The sequence below is a fragment of the Cetorhinus maximus genome, chromosome 11 (genome assembly GCF_964194155.1).
Source record: "Cetorhinus maximus chromosome 11, sCetMax3.hap1.1, whole genome shotgun sequence".
In the NCBI taxonomy this organism is placed as follows: domain Eukaryota; kingdom Metazoa; phylum Chordata; class Chondrichthyes; order Lamniformes; family Cetorhinidae; genus Cetorhinus; species Cetorhinus maximus.
The window spans coordinates 116,320,853-116,336,277 of record NC_135889.1 but is presented as its reverse complement, the minus strand read 5'-3'; the positions used below and the strand labels follow the sequence as shown (position 1 = coordinate 116,336,277).

At 45.9% G+C, this 15,425-nt stretch overlaps 1 non-coding gene across 1 annotated transcript; it reads right to left on the bottom strand.

The window, feature by feature from the left end:
- Positions 1-677: 677 nt before the first annotated feature.
- On the bottom strand, positions 678-797 carry trnal-caa (transfer RNA leucine (anticodon CAA)). The gene is made up of 2 exons: positions 760-797; positions 678-723 (listed from the first exon to the last, which is right to left on the bottom strand). It is a non-coding gene; the product is annotated as a tRNA-Leu (tRNA).
- Positions 798-15,425: the final 14,628 nt, after the last annotated feature.

Here is a 15,425-nt window from a genome sequence, read left to right as displayed (position 1 = left end):
TCTGCTGAGTTTTTTCAGCATTTTCTGTTTTTATATAGATTTAGGTGTTGGTTTACATACACAAATCGCTGAAATCTGGTGCACAGGGAACACCATCACCTGGAAGTTCCTCTCCAAGACACACATCATCGTGAGTTGGAGCCATATCTCCGTTCCTTCACCGTCGCTGAGTTGAAATCCTGGAACTCCCTCCCTAACAGCACTGTGGGTGTAGCTACACCACATGGACTGCAACTCACCAGCACCTTCTCAAGGGCAGTTAGGGATGGGCAATAAATGCTGGCCTAGCCAGCGGCGCCCACCTCCCATTAGTGAGTAAAACAAAAGGTACAAAATGCCAACAAAAAGGCAATTGGAACTTTATGTCGAGGGAGTTGGAACTCAGTTGTATAGAGACATGGCTGGACCCCATCTGAATTGCTGTGTTTAGTTTTGAGCATCAAGTGTCAGGAAAAATAGCCTTGAAACTTTAAAGCATGAGCCCTATTTACACATCAGACACGTGGAGATAAACTTGCCTCCCCTTCGGGGAATTGAACCCCAGTCTCCTATGTGACTGGCAGGGATACTAACCACAATACTAACAAGGACCAGACAAAGGAGGCAGGTGTAAATTGCAGCAGAGCCTGGCAGGAATTGTGAGGCTGGCAACAGCATTTGTGCGGCTTAAAGGGGAATGTCAGGAGTGGGATTTGAACCCACACCCCTAGAAAGGGACCAGAATTCAACAAGCCACAGGCAAGATAAGGAATCACACTTCTTGAGTCTGGCACCTTAGATCACTTGGCCACCCTGACAACCAGTTAGTACAGCACATTTCACTGGAATACTAATGAGGCTTGGAGCACTAAATTATTAAGGCCAGTTCACACAAACGTGGCTTGCAATCCTTTGAATTTAGAATATCGAGGGATGATATAATTCAGGTGTTTGAAATGATAAAGGGTTAAGTTGGGTAGTTATAGAGAAATTATTTCCTTTGGTAGGAGAATCGAAAACAAGGGGCAATCTTAAATTTGGAGTTTTAAAATTTAGGAGTGAAATCTGGAAGCACAATTTTCACACAAAGGGTCGTGGAAATCTAGAACTTTCCCTCCCAAAAGGATAGCAGTGCCTGGCCAATCAAAATCTGGTGCAATGCAACAATGAAGTAGTGTGACATTTTCCCCACTTCTCACACATGTCTCTGAGTGGCTTTCCAGTAAATTGAAGCCTGTTATCTGAGATCTTTAAAATATAATTTATTGATTTACTATGAGACCCAATATACAGATGTAATCAGTACAGCAGAAGCCATGAGCCTAGGAGAAAATTTGCAATCCAGCCCACTTGTACTCAATTTCTTGCAAACACTTGGTCCATTCCTATAATCTTCCCTCCAATTTTGAGGGGTGACCTTGCCAAAAGGAGGCACATTCCATGTGAGCCCAGTCTGCATCGCAACATAACTCCAGACTGTAACACAGAATGCTAATCCTCCCAAAAGGATAGCATTTCCATCGTACCCCAAATAAACTGAAACCAGCAGTTACCGTGTATGCTCCAGTTCTGCTTGGTGTACTGTGCAATTGATGGATGATAGGATACTTAGAAAAATAATATGGCAACTATGAAATCATCCTCATGAATGTGGAAGAGGTTGGAAGTAATTTTAGCCCAAGGATGAGTAGGAACTTGGTGTGGTAAAAGTGGTTCCTTATGCTGATTTGGCATATTTTTCTGACAAGCCTTGCGCTTCTTAGCTGTGACTTTAATGTCATGGCTCATACCCGGCCAATAGACTGTCTCTCTTGTGAACTTCCTCGAATGATCTATGACCTTGTGTGGCTGATGAAGTTTCTGGAGTATGTCACGTTGCAATCATTTCAGTATGGTGACCTGCTCGCTCTTTGAAGATGACTCCCCGGGATATGCTTTGCTCATCTTATACGCCCCAAACTCTCTCACCAGCTTGTGGACATCCTAAGGGGTGTCTGGCTATCCTCTGAGAATCATTTTCCAGAGTTCCAGAGCTGTCTCCTCCTGTAGTTGTTGACAGTTCAACATCAGGTCGACCTTTGGAACATCTTGGCTGCACCTGTGTGGTGAATCAATCAATGGTATGGCATCCTCTCTCATCAGTACATCTCCCTGAAAGCTGCATTTCCTATTGAAATGGGATATTGTGATGTCAGATTGCTAACTGAAGTAATGGGTGTATCTTCTGTTGCTGAACTGCCTTGCAGTACCTGGCTGATTCCAGTAGGGTTACCATGTGAGGTCTCAATATGCTGGTAGACCTGCAATTGCTGGGCCTTTGGTTTCCACCAAGTAGAATGTCTGCCATATCCAAGGTGACTGACTGTATTTGCACTCTAGCATGATGGATCCTTACCATGGAACTACCGACCCATTATATGTTGGAAGCTTCGCAGTAGTGAGCATCACCATGGCTTTCCACTTCTGTGGGCATGTTGCTTGCAAAATTCTCAGGGGCAGAACGTTGTCCATTTTTGGCACGAGTGAATGTTTACTGACTTTCTTTGAATTGACAATCTGAATTGTGGCAAATACTTATGATGGTGTAATGGCATCCATATTTCCCGTGACATGGTCAGCGTGGAATGCATGGTCAATCGCGCCTCACAACACCTTGACCATCATCGTCGTTGTCCATTTTGTCTGCCAACTCATGTCTGCTTTTCCTGTGGGATCTGGTATGGTCATTGCTGCTACTCGAAGATATTGCCTGGTTATGGTTTGCTTGAGCCTTTACACTACTCCTTGTAGCTCCTTTGGGCTTTGCTCTTCTCCCTTGCCACTGCCAGTGGCCTTTCGTTCCACATGCCTTGCAGAAATTATGAAATGCTGGGCAACTCTTCAGTGTGTGCAGAAGCCCACACCTTCCAGGTCTTCCCAGGTTTGGCTAATCCGGTCACTGTGGTGACGGTTGGAGTTGCACACGAGATCTGCAAGGGTTGTCAGCCTGCAATGACCTTTGTCCATCTTTGAGTAACTCATCAATGCTGCAGCCTTTGAGTCTGTCCAGCAGATCTTTTTGGAATGCGTCTATTAGAGTGGACGCAATCACTAATTCGCCGATTCTCCCTGCCAGCTCCGCTTCTGAAAAATCGTAGTGGGCGCCCTTTCTCTACATCAACTCATAAAATGATTGACGGTTCCTTAGGCTGATGGCTTTATGACATAACCTCCAGGCAATGGTTATGGACACTCACTTTGATCCTGAACCAGTCTTCCAAATTTTCTTGGGATCTTTATGGTCACCTCCAGTGAGCCTGGATGCACTGAGCTAATGCAAACCTTCATTTCCAATGGCTAAATGAAACTTTATGGCCTGCTGGTCTGGTTCAGGCATGCCCAAGTCAATGAACCATAGGCCAGGATTTTACAGCCCGGATACAGCGAGCCGTTTAAATCTTCATTTGGTTCGGCAGGATTGTAATATCCCGCTGGGCGGGATGGGCTGTAAAATCCTGGCCATAGTTCTGTAAGCTGTTTAAAATAGTTTTAACTCAAAAAGTAGGTCAGCCTCCTTCCAATTTAAGCTTGTGGATTTTGTGGAAGTTTTTGCAATACTCCCCAGACCTTCTCTGCCGTTTAAGTGAATAATCCTGAGGTTTTACTGATCAGAGTTCGAAGACTGTAAATGCTTTGAGCGCACTGCAATATTTCAGTTGCTTGTAGTTCCTCTATTTAGCACAGCTCCGCTCCACTGCAGCTCCGCTCTATTGCAGCTCACTCCACTGCAGCTCGCTCCACTGCAGCTCGCTCCACTGCAGCTCGCTCCACTGCTGCAGCAACACTGCAGCTCGCTCCACTGCAGCTCGCTCCACTGCAGCTCGCTCCACGGCAGCTCGCTCCACTGCAGCTCGCTCCACTGCAGCTCGCTCCACTGCTGCAGCAACACTGCAGCTCGCTCCACTGCAGCTCGCTCCACTGCAGCTCGCTCCACTGCTGCAGCAACACTGCAGCTCGCTCCACTGCAGCTCGCTCCACTGCAGCTCGCTCCACGGCAGCTCGCTCCACTGCAGCTCGCTCCACTGCAGCTCGCTCCACTGCTGCAGCAACACTGCAGCTCGTTCCACTGCTGCTCGCTCCACTGCAGCTCGCTCCACTGCTGCAGCAACACTGCAGCTCACTCCACTGCAGCTCGCTCCACTGCTGCTCGCTCCACTGCAGCTCGCTCCACTGCAGCTCGTTCCACTGCAGCTCGCTCCACTGCAGCTCGTTCCACTGCAGCTCGCTCCACTGCAGCTTGCTCCACTGCAGCTCGCTCCACTGCAGCTCGCTCCACTGCAGCTCGCTCCACTGCTGCTGCAACACTGCAGCTCGCTCCACTGCAGCTCGCTCCACTGCAGCTCGCTCCACTGTTGCTGCAACACTTGGGATGAGTGGCGCTGTTGCCGCTGGCATGTACGTTCCTGAAGGTCTTCCCACGAAGCTGGGTTGTGACAGGAACACACCGCGTTGCCCCACAAAACAAAAAATGGTGCTGAAGACTTTCCCAGCCAACTTTAACTCTCAATTATGTCTGCCAATTTCGCAACGTTACTTGGGGCGATTTCCGCAGCATTTCTCGGTGCTCACCTCTCCCTTGCCCCGCGATGGATGCAGTGGCCTGTGTGCCAGCTTCCCTGGCCGAGCGCTGCCCGCAGCGCGACACCTTTCAGTGCCCGGTTCCTACCTGTTAAACCCGCAGACTCTGCAATCTCCAGTTAGAGTCCACACACTTTGTGTTGACTGAGCGGTTTGAGTACTTCGGATATTTTGTCTGCTTACCCACGTTTTCCATCAGCACTGACACCACATCGTGTACAGTGTACTTGAAAGTGAAAAATCATCTTCTACTGGCACCCTGTTGTGTTTTTTTCCTTCTTGTGCTTGCTAACAAATAAACATCAAGGCACCAACCACACATAAGGGAATCGTAATTTTTTTATTCATCCACTGGTCACTCACGGGATGTGGGCTTCTCTGGCTGGGCCAGCATTTATTGCCCATCCCTAATTGCTCTTGAGAAGGTGGTGGTGAGCTGCCTTCTTGAACCGCTGTAGTCCATGTGGTGTAAGTACACCCACCGTGCTGTTAGGAAGGGAGTTCCAGGATTTTGACCCAGCAACAGTGAAGGAACGGCGATATATTTCCAAGTCAGGATGGTGTGTGACTTGGAGGGGAACTTCCAGGTGGTGGTGTTCCCATCTATCTGCTGCCCTTGTCCTTCCAGGTGGTAGTGGTCGTGGGTTTGGAAGGTGCTGTTTAAGGAGACTTGGTGAATTCCTGTGGTGCATCTTGTAGATGATATACACTGCCGCCACTGTGCATCGGTGGTGGAGGGAGTGAATGTTTGTGGATGGGGTGCCAATCAAGCAGGCTGCTTTGTCCTGGATGGTGTCCAGCTTCTTCAGTGTTGTAGGAGCTGCACTCATCCAGGCAAGTGGGGAGTATTCCATCACACTCCTGACTTGTGCCTTGTAGATGGTGGACAGGCTTTGGGGAGTCAGGAGGTGAGTTACTCATTGCAGGATTCCTAGCCTCTGACCTGCTCTTGTAGCCACAGGAATGCACAGGTTCATCTATTAAGGAGTGAGAAGTTAGTAGCAGCATTGTAGAGTTGGAGAACATGTGCACAGGTCTGATCTGTTTTGTTCTTAAGTGCAAACTGAGACCGAGTCTGAGTCACATGATATATTGCATCATTTTCCCTTTAGTAATGTATACAGAAAACATAACCACAAGGTGCACCACAACAGTACAGACCAACCATGACCTATTGTTTGGTGGAGCAGGCTCAAAGGGCTGATCAACCTACTCTCATGTTTCCAAAAATTTCAACTACTTATGAAAGACAGTTGGTTCAGTTGGCTAGATAGCTAGCAGTGGTTAAGAATAGTACCAACAGTGTGGGTTTGATTCCTACTCTGGCTGAGGTGGATTTGGGCTCTGCCCCTGAGGATGGAAGGTAATGACTAAACCAGCACTGACAATGGCCAAGAAAATAGCTCAGGATGAAGCATCAGCAGACAATGAGCCAAGGACCTGCTATTGGGCAGAGCACACAGACTGTACCATAGTCCATTTACATCTTATTTTTAAGCAGAAAATTTGAACCTATAAAAACTCGCACCTGATTAAGTGTGACAGGATTTGTTATTGTAATCACTGGTTCTTTGAATTGAGTAGAACAGAGTGAAAGAACTGGCAATTATATAATGCCTTTCTTCTGTTCAGAATCTGCCTCAGAGTGCTTCAGTCAATGAAGCAGAATCTTAGAATCAAAAGCAGAGATGGTGGCCATTCAGTCCATCATGCCCCTGCCAGCTCTTTGAAAGGGCTACCCAAATAGTCCCACTCCTCAGCTCTCATCCATAGCCCTGCAAATCTTGCCTTCAAATTACTTTAGCGATGTAAGTAGCTAATTTGTCTGAAGTAAGCTTCCACAAACAGCAACAAGATGAATGACCATTTTTGGTAGAGATGAATGCTTGCTCGGGCACTGGGAGTGGTCTCTCTGCTTTTATTTCCATCTGCATAAATTAACATTGATTGTTTAAATATTTTGCCCCTGACATGACTTTGTTAAAATGCATGGGACTTAATTTTTCAATAGCTGAGCTGTTCCAGCTTCATTCTTTCATACGGTTGATGGATTAATTACAATTACAGTGGGTACTTATTCATCTATTCATTTAATTAAATACACAGCGATGTGAAAAACATTCATTTGTTTCTCTTCTTCCTGACCCTTCTGGGCATGTTTTTGTTTTCCAATTTAAAATATGACAGTCAGGATCACAGTTCTTTGTCATGTCACAATAATAGACCAAGAGTGAAGGAAGTTTTGAAATATGAAAAGGCAATAATGATCCGGCTCCATAATCTTGTGAGTTTTCGATAACAAATTAGGGTGTTTAACACAAAGAAGGGAGGGCAAGCTGGTCTTGCTTTTATTGTTTTGGAGGCTTCCGAATTAATAACATTTCAGATCTCAGCATCTGACTGGTTTGACAAAGAATGACTTGCATTTATATAGCACCTTTCACAACCTCAAGATTTCCCAAAGCACTTTGCAGCCTTTCAAGTACCTCAGAAGTGCATTCACTGTTTTAACTTAACTTTGAACTTGTGCATAGCAAGCTCCGGCAAACACCAATGTGATGATAATCAGATAGTCTGTTTTAGTTTTTTAAAAAATTTTATTCATGGGATGTTGGCATTCTTGACTAGACCAGCATTTATTGCCCATCCCTAATTGCTCTTGTTCAGAGAGCATTTTAAGAGCCAACCACATTGCTGTTGGTCTGGAGTCACATGTAGGCCAGACCAGGTAAGGCAGCAGATTTCCTTCCCTAAAGGGCATAAGTGAACCAGATGGGGTTTTATGACAATCAGCAGTGGTTTCACGGTCATCATTAGACTTTCAATTCCATATTTTTATTGAATTCAAATTTCACCAGCTGCTGTGGTGGGATTCAAACCTGGGTCCCTAGAGAATTACCCTGGGTCTCTGGAATACCAGTCCAGTGACAATACCACTACACCACTGCCTCCCCACAGTGATATTGGTTGAGGGACACTTTGGGGATTTTCCCTGATCTTCTTCAAAATAGCACTGTGGGATCTTTTACATCCTCCTGAGAGGGCAGCTGGGCCTCTGTTTAATGTTTCATTCAAAATACAACACTTCAGGCTATGTAGCATTTCCTCAGGGCTGCATTGATAGTGTTCACAAGAACATTCCTGGGATGAGGGGCTTATCTGGTTGAATAGGTCGTACCTTTACCCAATGGGTTTTTAAGAATGAGTGGTGATCCTATTGAAACACATAAAATCCGGAGGAGGCTTGATAGGGTCGATAGTGGGAGGGTTTTTCCTCTTGTGAGGAAGCCTGGGGCTAGGGAACACAACTTAAGAATAAGTCGTCACCCCTTTAAGATGGAGAGGAGGGGGATATATTTCTCTCAGAGCATCATTATTATTTGGAACTTTTTTCCCCAGAAAGCTGTGGAGGTTGGGTAACTGAATATATTCAAGGTTTGATAGACAAGGGAGTCAAAGGTTATGAGGGGCAGACAGGAAAGTGCAGTTGAGACCACAACCAAATTAGCCATGAAATTATTGAATGGCGGAGCAGGCGTGAAGGGTGAATCTATCTTGTAACATAAGAACACAAGAATTAGGAGCAGGCGTAGGCCATTTGGCCCCTCGAGTCTGTTCCACCATTCAATATGATCATGGCTGATCTGATTGTGGTGTCAACTCCAATTTCCTGTCTGCCCCCCACAAAACCCTTGATTCTCTTGTCGATCAAAGATCTAACTCAGCCTTGAATATATTCAATGACCCAATCTCCACTTTTTATTTCTTATTCATTCACGGGATGTGGGCATCATATGCTAGGCCAGCATTTATTGCCCATCCCTAATTGCCCTTGAGATGGTGGTGGTGAGTTGCCTTCTTGAACCACTGCAGTCCATGTGGTGTAGGTACACCCACAGTGCTGTTAGGGAGGGAGTTCCAGGATTTTGACCCAGCGACAGTAAAGGAACAGCAATATATTTCCAAGTCAGGATGGTGAGTGACTTGGAGGGGAACTTCCATGTGCTGGTACTCCCATGTGTCTGCTGCCCTTCTACTTCTAGATGGCAGTGGTCATGGGTTTGGAAGGTGCTGTTGGCGGAGTCTTGGTGAGTTTCTGCAGTGCAGCTTGTAGATGGTATACACTGGTGGAGGGAGTGAATGTTTGTTAATGGGTTGCCAATCAAGCGGGCTGCTTTGTTCAGGATGGTGTCGAGCTTCTTCAGTGTTGTTGGAGCTGCACTCATCCAAGCAAGTGGGAGTATTCCTTCACACTCCTGACTTTTGCCTTGTAGATGGTGGACAGGCTTTGGGGAGTCAGGAGGTGGGTTACTTGCCGCACGATTTCGAGCTTCTGACCTGCTCTTGTAACCACAGTATTTATATGGATAATCCAGTTCAGTTTCTGGTCAATGGTAACCCCCAGGATGTTGATAGTGGGGGATTCAGCAATGATAATGCCATTGAATGGCAAGAGGAGATGGTTAAGGATTCTCTCTTGTTGGAGATGGTCATTGCTTGGCACTTGTGTGACACGAATGTTACTTGCCACTTGTCAGTCTAAGCCTGAATATTGTCCAGGTCCTGCTGCATTTGGACATGGGCTGCTTCAGTATCTGAGGAGTTGCAAATGGTGCTGAACATTGTGCAATCATCAGCGAATATCCCCACTTCTGATCTTATGATGGAAGGAAGGTCATTGATGAAGCAGCTGAAGATGTTTGGGCCTAGGACACTATCCTGAGGAACTCCAGCAGTGATGTCATGGAGCTGAAATGACTGACCTCCACCAATCACAACCATCTTCCTTTGTGCTGGGCATGATTCCAATCAACAGAGAATTTTCCCTCGATTCCCATTGACTCCAGTTTTGCTAGGGCTTCTTGGTGTCACACTCGGACAAACGTGACCTTGATATCAAGAGCAGTCACTCTCGCCTCACCTCTGGAGTCAGCTCTTTTGTCCATGTTTGAACCAAGGCTGTAATGAGGTCAGGAGCTGAGTGGCCCTGGTGGAACCCAAACTGAGCGTCAGTGAGTAGGTTATTGCTAAGCAAGTGCTAACCTTGACAGCCCTGTTGATGACTCCTTCCACCACTTTACTGATGATCGGGAGTAGATTTGTCCTGCTTTTTATGGACAGGACATACCAGGACAATTTTCCACATTGGCAGGTAGATTCCAGTTTTGTAGCTGTACTGGAACAGCTTGACTAGGAGTGCAGAAGAGAATGTGGAAGAGAATTCCACTGACTAAGAACCATCTAAGAAAAAAAATTCTCCTCACTTCAGTCTTAAATGGCAGACCCTGATTTTTAAACTTTGTCTCCTAATTCTAGATTTCCCCATGAGGTGAAACATTCTCATTCACCCTATTAAGTTCCTTCAGGATCTTGTACGTTTCAACAAGGTCACTTCTCATTCTTCTAAACTCCAATGAGTATAGGCCCAACCTGTTGGTATGGATGAAAGGCTGAAGTCTCTGAAGTGAGATCTGAAACCACCACTGACTCAGAGGTGAGGGTGCTACCAATTAAGTCACGCCTGGCAGCATGAAGGACAATCATTAAACACAATTGAAAAGTATAGTGAAACCAATTTCCTCTCATTCTTACATCTTCAACTACTACTGCTGTGCGAAGATGTCAATTTGAGAAGAGGCACTTCACCACCGGAAGAGGAAAAATGGAGGGATAATCATCTCATCCTCTTGCACAACTATTTATACAGGACTAGTCTGAGCAGCAACGAGGGCAGGTCAATGCTAATGGCCCTTTCTGTCTTGGACATTGCCTTGCTCAGGGGAGCTAGTGAAAGAGGAGGAAAATATTCAGAAAGGGGCAGTTTCAACCTCAATGACAATAGACCAACTGAACCAAGAACATCATCAGTCAATTAAAAAGAGTGAAATCCAACAGGGAATTCAGGAGAAACTTCTTTACCCAGAGATTGGTGAGAATGTGGGAACTCGCGACCACAAGATGTAATTGGGGTGAATAGATGTATTTAAGTGGAACTTTGATAAGCACATGAGTGGGAAAGGAATGGAATATTATGCTGATGGGATGAGATGAAGAGGGATGGGCAGAGGCTCATGTGGGGCATAAACACTGGCAGAGATCAGTTGGGCCAAATGGCCAGTTCCTGTGCTGTAGACTCGATGCAAAATACGATGAACTTGCTGCATTGCCGGCTTGGAGGGAGGGAGGGCAGAAAATAGAAGCAATTGCTGAAAATATCGATGATAAATATTGTGACCACAACGCAACCTATGCATCCTATGTTACAGGATGTCTTTCCCTTTTCACTGTGTGTTTGTTCTCAGCCCCCATCATTTATTAGGCCCCTTCTTGCCATCGAAGCAGTTTTAGGAAGGAGAATTTAATATCTGTCGGCAACAAGGTCAGTTGGAAAGCTTCCAAAATATCCATGCCTTCAATGATTGAAATAACGTTAAAATGTGTACAATTAAAAAAAAATTGTTGTATCGATTTTTCATGGGCTTGGGTTTATTCTCTGACAGGACAGGTTGGTTTTTCCTTCCGATTTGATCTCCTGCCTAACGTGAAGTCTCAAAAGTTAAAGGCCGCAGTCACAGGGAATCAGTCTGTTCGATCACACTGGCTGTGTCCCAGTTTCAAAAGCGTCAGGTAGACTGAGCTATCCTCACCTCCAAACAGCTGTCCTTGATACAACGGCAGAGGCAATTTGCATAACACCTTTTGGATCCACAGGATACCCCAAAACGCTGCACAGCCAATCGATTTCTTTTGAAATGCGGGGCGGAATTCTGTTCGTTCCGGACGGCAGGACCAGGGAAGCACACCGCTTCCGCGCTCTTGCTTTTTCCCCCACGCCACGACAATTACAATTTGGAGTGGCGGTAGCGTTGCACGGGAGACACGCGCGATTCCACGGCCCTGGGTGCTTTTCAGCTGTGGAACCCCTCGTCAGCTGGCGATGCTGCAGCTACGGGCGGGGCTATGAAAGAGCCTCCTGGCCTAACAGAGAGGCTTCTGCATCAGGGCCTAAACTGTCCTGCCCAACTCCATTGCCTGTTAACCTAATTGACCGTTGGGTTGGATGTTCCCACTTGTGGGAGAAACTAGAACCCGGGACACAGTTTAAGAATAAGAAGTCAACCGTTTAAGGGGAATGGAATATAAAAATAGGGAAGTTTTACTGCAGCTGTACAGGACCTTGTGAGGCCACATCTGGAATATTGTGTACGGTTTTGGTCCCCTTATTTGAAAAAAAGATATAATTGTGTTAGAAGCAGTTCAGAGAAGGTTCAGCCAACTCGTTCCTGGGATGAGGGGCTTTTCTTATAAAGGAAGGTTGAACAGGTTGGGCCTTTACTCATTGGAGTTTCGAAGAATGGGAGGTGATCTTATTGAAACAAGTAAGGTCCTGAGGGGACATGATAGGGTGGATATCGGGAGGATGTTTCCACTTGTGGGAGAGACACGAACACAGTTTAAAGAATTAGAGGTCTTCCATTTAAGACGGAGATGAGGAGAAATTTTTGTTTCAAAGGGCCGTTAGTCTGTGGAATTCTCTTCCCCAGAAAGCAGCGGATGCTGGGTCATTGAATTTATTCAAGGCAGGGTTAGACAGATTTTTGTTAGACAAGGGATTCAAGGGTTATGGGGGGAAGATTGTAAAGTGAAGTTGGGACCACAACCAGATCACTATGACCTTATTGAATGGCGGACCAGGCTTTAAGGGCTGAATGGCCTACTCCTGCTCCTAAGTCCTTTGTTCCTATGTTCTTTAAAGCACAAAGATGGCATGAGTGCTCTTCAAAATTAAGTTTTACTTGTAAGTACTTCACAATACATTGGTTTCACTTTCTGGATGTGTACATCATCATGATGTGTTGAGACGAGCTGAGTGAGAGAGCTAAACGTACTGGTGCACCTCATGGTTGTCATGCATTGATTGTAACAGGGGAGTTAGGGACATTTCCTTTATTGTGGAAGAAACAATGTGGTGTTTTTTAGTTCTCTCTTTACTGAATGTTCACATTAGTGTAGGCCAGTGTTTGATTTGCCACTCTGTGGGACATGGCTGAACCAGCTGGCCCTCCTTTTCATGCATTGTAAAGGGCATTGTCCGAGATCATTCTCAATGGGGATAATTAAAATATTGTGATGTGGGTGAACCCAAGTCCCTGTAAGGACTTTGCATCCACCACCCTGAGACGGACCCTCATTTGAGCAATACTAACACTACCCTTTAAGCCCCTCATTTGGCTGACTGTTCTCACCACCCCATCCCCATCCCACCAAGGATGCCAGGCCCTTCCAACTTCATTCTTCGATGACCCCAACACCACTCTCTTGTCCTCCCTTGGATCCCTCTTCTACTCCACCATGCTCCTGACCCCACCCCGCACCCCTGCCACCCACCCCCCCCCACCACCCTTTTCTGGCCTCAGGGCTGGGTGTACAGTGTTCTGCCTACAGGCCAAAGTGTAACTGAGACTGGATCATGTGACACACTTCACCGCCAGCAACGGCCTGCTGCTATCTCTTAAAGGTATATTACAGAACGCAACAACAACTTAATTAGGCAGGATGCAAAATTTCAACTTCCCAATGGCAGGTTGAGATGTAGAGATAAAGCCAGCAGCATGTTTGTGGCATGTCGATCCTCACACAGTCCTGTGGCGGGTTTATCATTGTAACTGATTTGCATGCCATGGATATGCATTAGCATCAAACCTTTTTTTAATTATGTCCTAACTTCAAGGTAAAGGCTGTAGCGCATGAAAATCTTGTGGCACCCAGTTCATGTTTGTTCAAAGGTGGTCCCTTATGAGTGGTTGGTGCACTTATATCATTACTAAAACATGACATGGGCGTACAGTGGTGGTCAAACAGCCTGGCAGCGAGATTCAGTACAGGTACGACATGGTGAACAGCCTTAGATCGTGTTACACGGCACGAGAAGACCCTCGACGTTTTGGTCAGACTGCGAAGATGCTGCAGAGTCGGAGGGTGTTGAAATCACACCGTGGTGACTGTGTGGAAAAGCTTCGAAGATACAGACCGATAGTGCTCAAGTAAAGAGCTGGTAAGCAGACAGATCCTTCGTGGTGAGATTGCAGCGCACAGCCTGTCGGTTCTGCGAGTGGGACAGCACAGCAAGAGGATCAGTACTGGGTTAGCTCAGTTGGGAAAGGTGAGTGACCGGGTGTGGGCTGGATGGGTAGTGAGTGAGGGAAGAGACAAACTAAAAAAAAAACACACAAAAAGCATCATAAAATCAGACCAGAGAAGGTTGCAATTATAACAGGTGGAGCTTCAGAAAAGTCTGAAAGTGGCTACTGCGACACTCCTCCCGGGTACTATATAAGAAGGAAAGTCCAAGGGATATTGTCAAAATGTCCACAAAATTGCCCAGTTTGAATTAGGATGCAGCTGACCTACTATCTGAATTTAAAATGTTTAAATAGCGTACAGAGCTATGGTTTCTTGATTCAGGTGTGTCTGAACAAGATGACTAAGCCATAAAAATTTACCTAGCAATTGGGAACAAAGCTCTACACAGGCTGAACACATCAGGATTAAAAACAAAAAACTGCGGATGCTGGAAATCCAAAAACATCAGGATTAACAGCAGAAGAGCTAAAGGATCCTCAAAAGATATGGACTACATTGGAACTCCGGTTCAGAATCAGATTAAACTTCCGTATTCATCAACTAGAGTTCATGTCAGTTCAACAACAGCCTACAGATTCCATAGACCACTTCGTCAGCAGGTTTTTTTTTATTCATTCATGGGATGTGGGCTTCACTGGCTGGGCCAGCACTTTATTGCCCATCCCTAGATGCCCTTGAGAAGGTGGTGGTGAGCTGCCTTCTTCTTGAACTACTGCAGATGTAGAGAAATCACATACTGTGATTTTTCAAACACAGAACTAGCAGACAGAATTGTTGAGTTGGTGATTGCCTCCACTCCCATTGGAAGTATTCCGATGAGATCTGCTAGACAAGCCCAAAACGTATAGCATCGAAGAACTACTCAAGGATGGACATAAGCACAAAGCGATCCTCACAGGTCGACGAAGCTTACAAGTCCTAAGCATAACCTCAATTGTTAACACACCCAAACCTAGCGAGACATGTGGAGGGTGTGGTCTTCTGCATGCACCAAGGAAATGTCTGGCTTTCCAGCAAGGCATGTGGCAGAAAGGACCATTGGCAGCAGCAGGGCACTAGGGCAAAGACTGATGCAGCTACAAGAGCTGTGCACTGATCCAAACAGACCGTACACAACAGGTATCTTGAAGCAATAAAAGAGACCATCTGGTATCCCGTTAGAAACATATATATGAGGCGACTGACAAACCAAAAATGATAATGAGGTGCACGATGAGACACAGAACGGTGAAAACATGTTTCACACCGTCAATCCCATGGGAATCATAGGCACCGTCACACCGTCCAAACTGTTTGCCGAGATTAAAATGATCAATCCTAAGAAAGTTGGTAACTACTTCTTATTGGCCAAGATTAACACAGTGGTAAGTGCCAACAATGCCCCTGCGAATTCTAAAAGGCATGTACTCATAGGTGTGGAAGGCCTTGGCGAAACCTATTACTGTGCAACTTTCAGCTTACAATGATTCACTAATTCCATCTGCAGGATCCATAGTCCTGGAGGGCAAGTACAATCAATCCTCTTGGGTGTCACAGGTGTTCGACATTGTGGAAACTAAAGGTCCAGCAATCGCAGGTCTACTGGCATGCTGTGACCTCGCACTAGTGACAATCCATGGAATCAGTCGGACCTCATACGGCAGATCAACCTCAGAAACTACTCCTCTCACCTTAGTTCATGACCT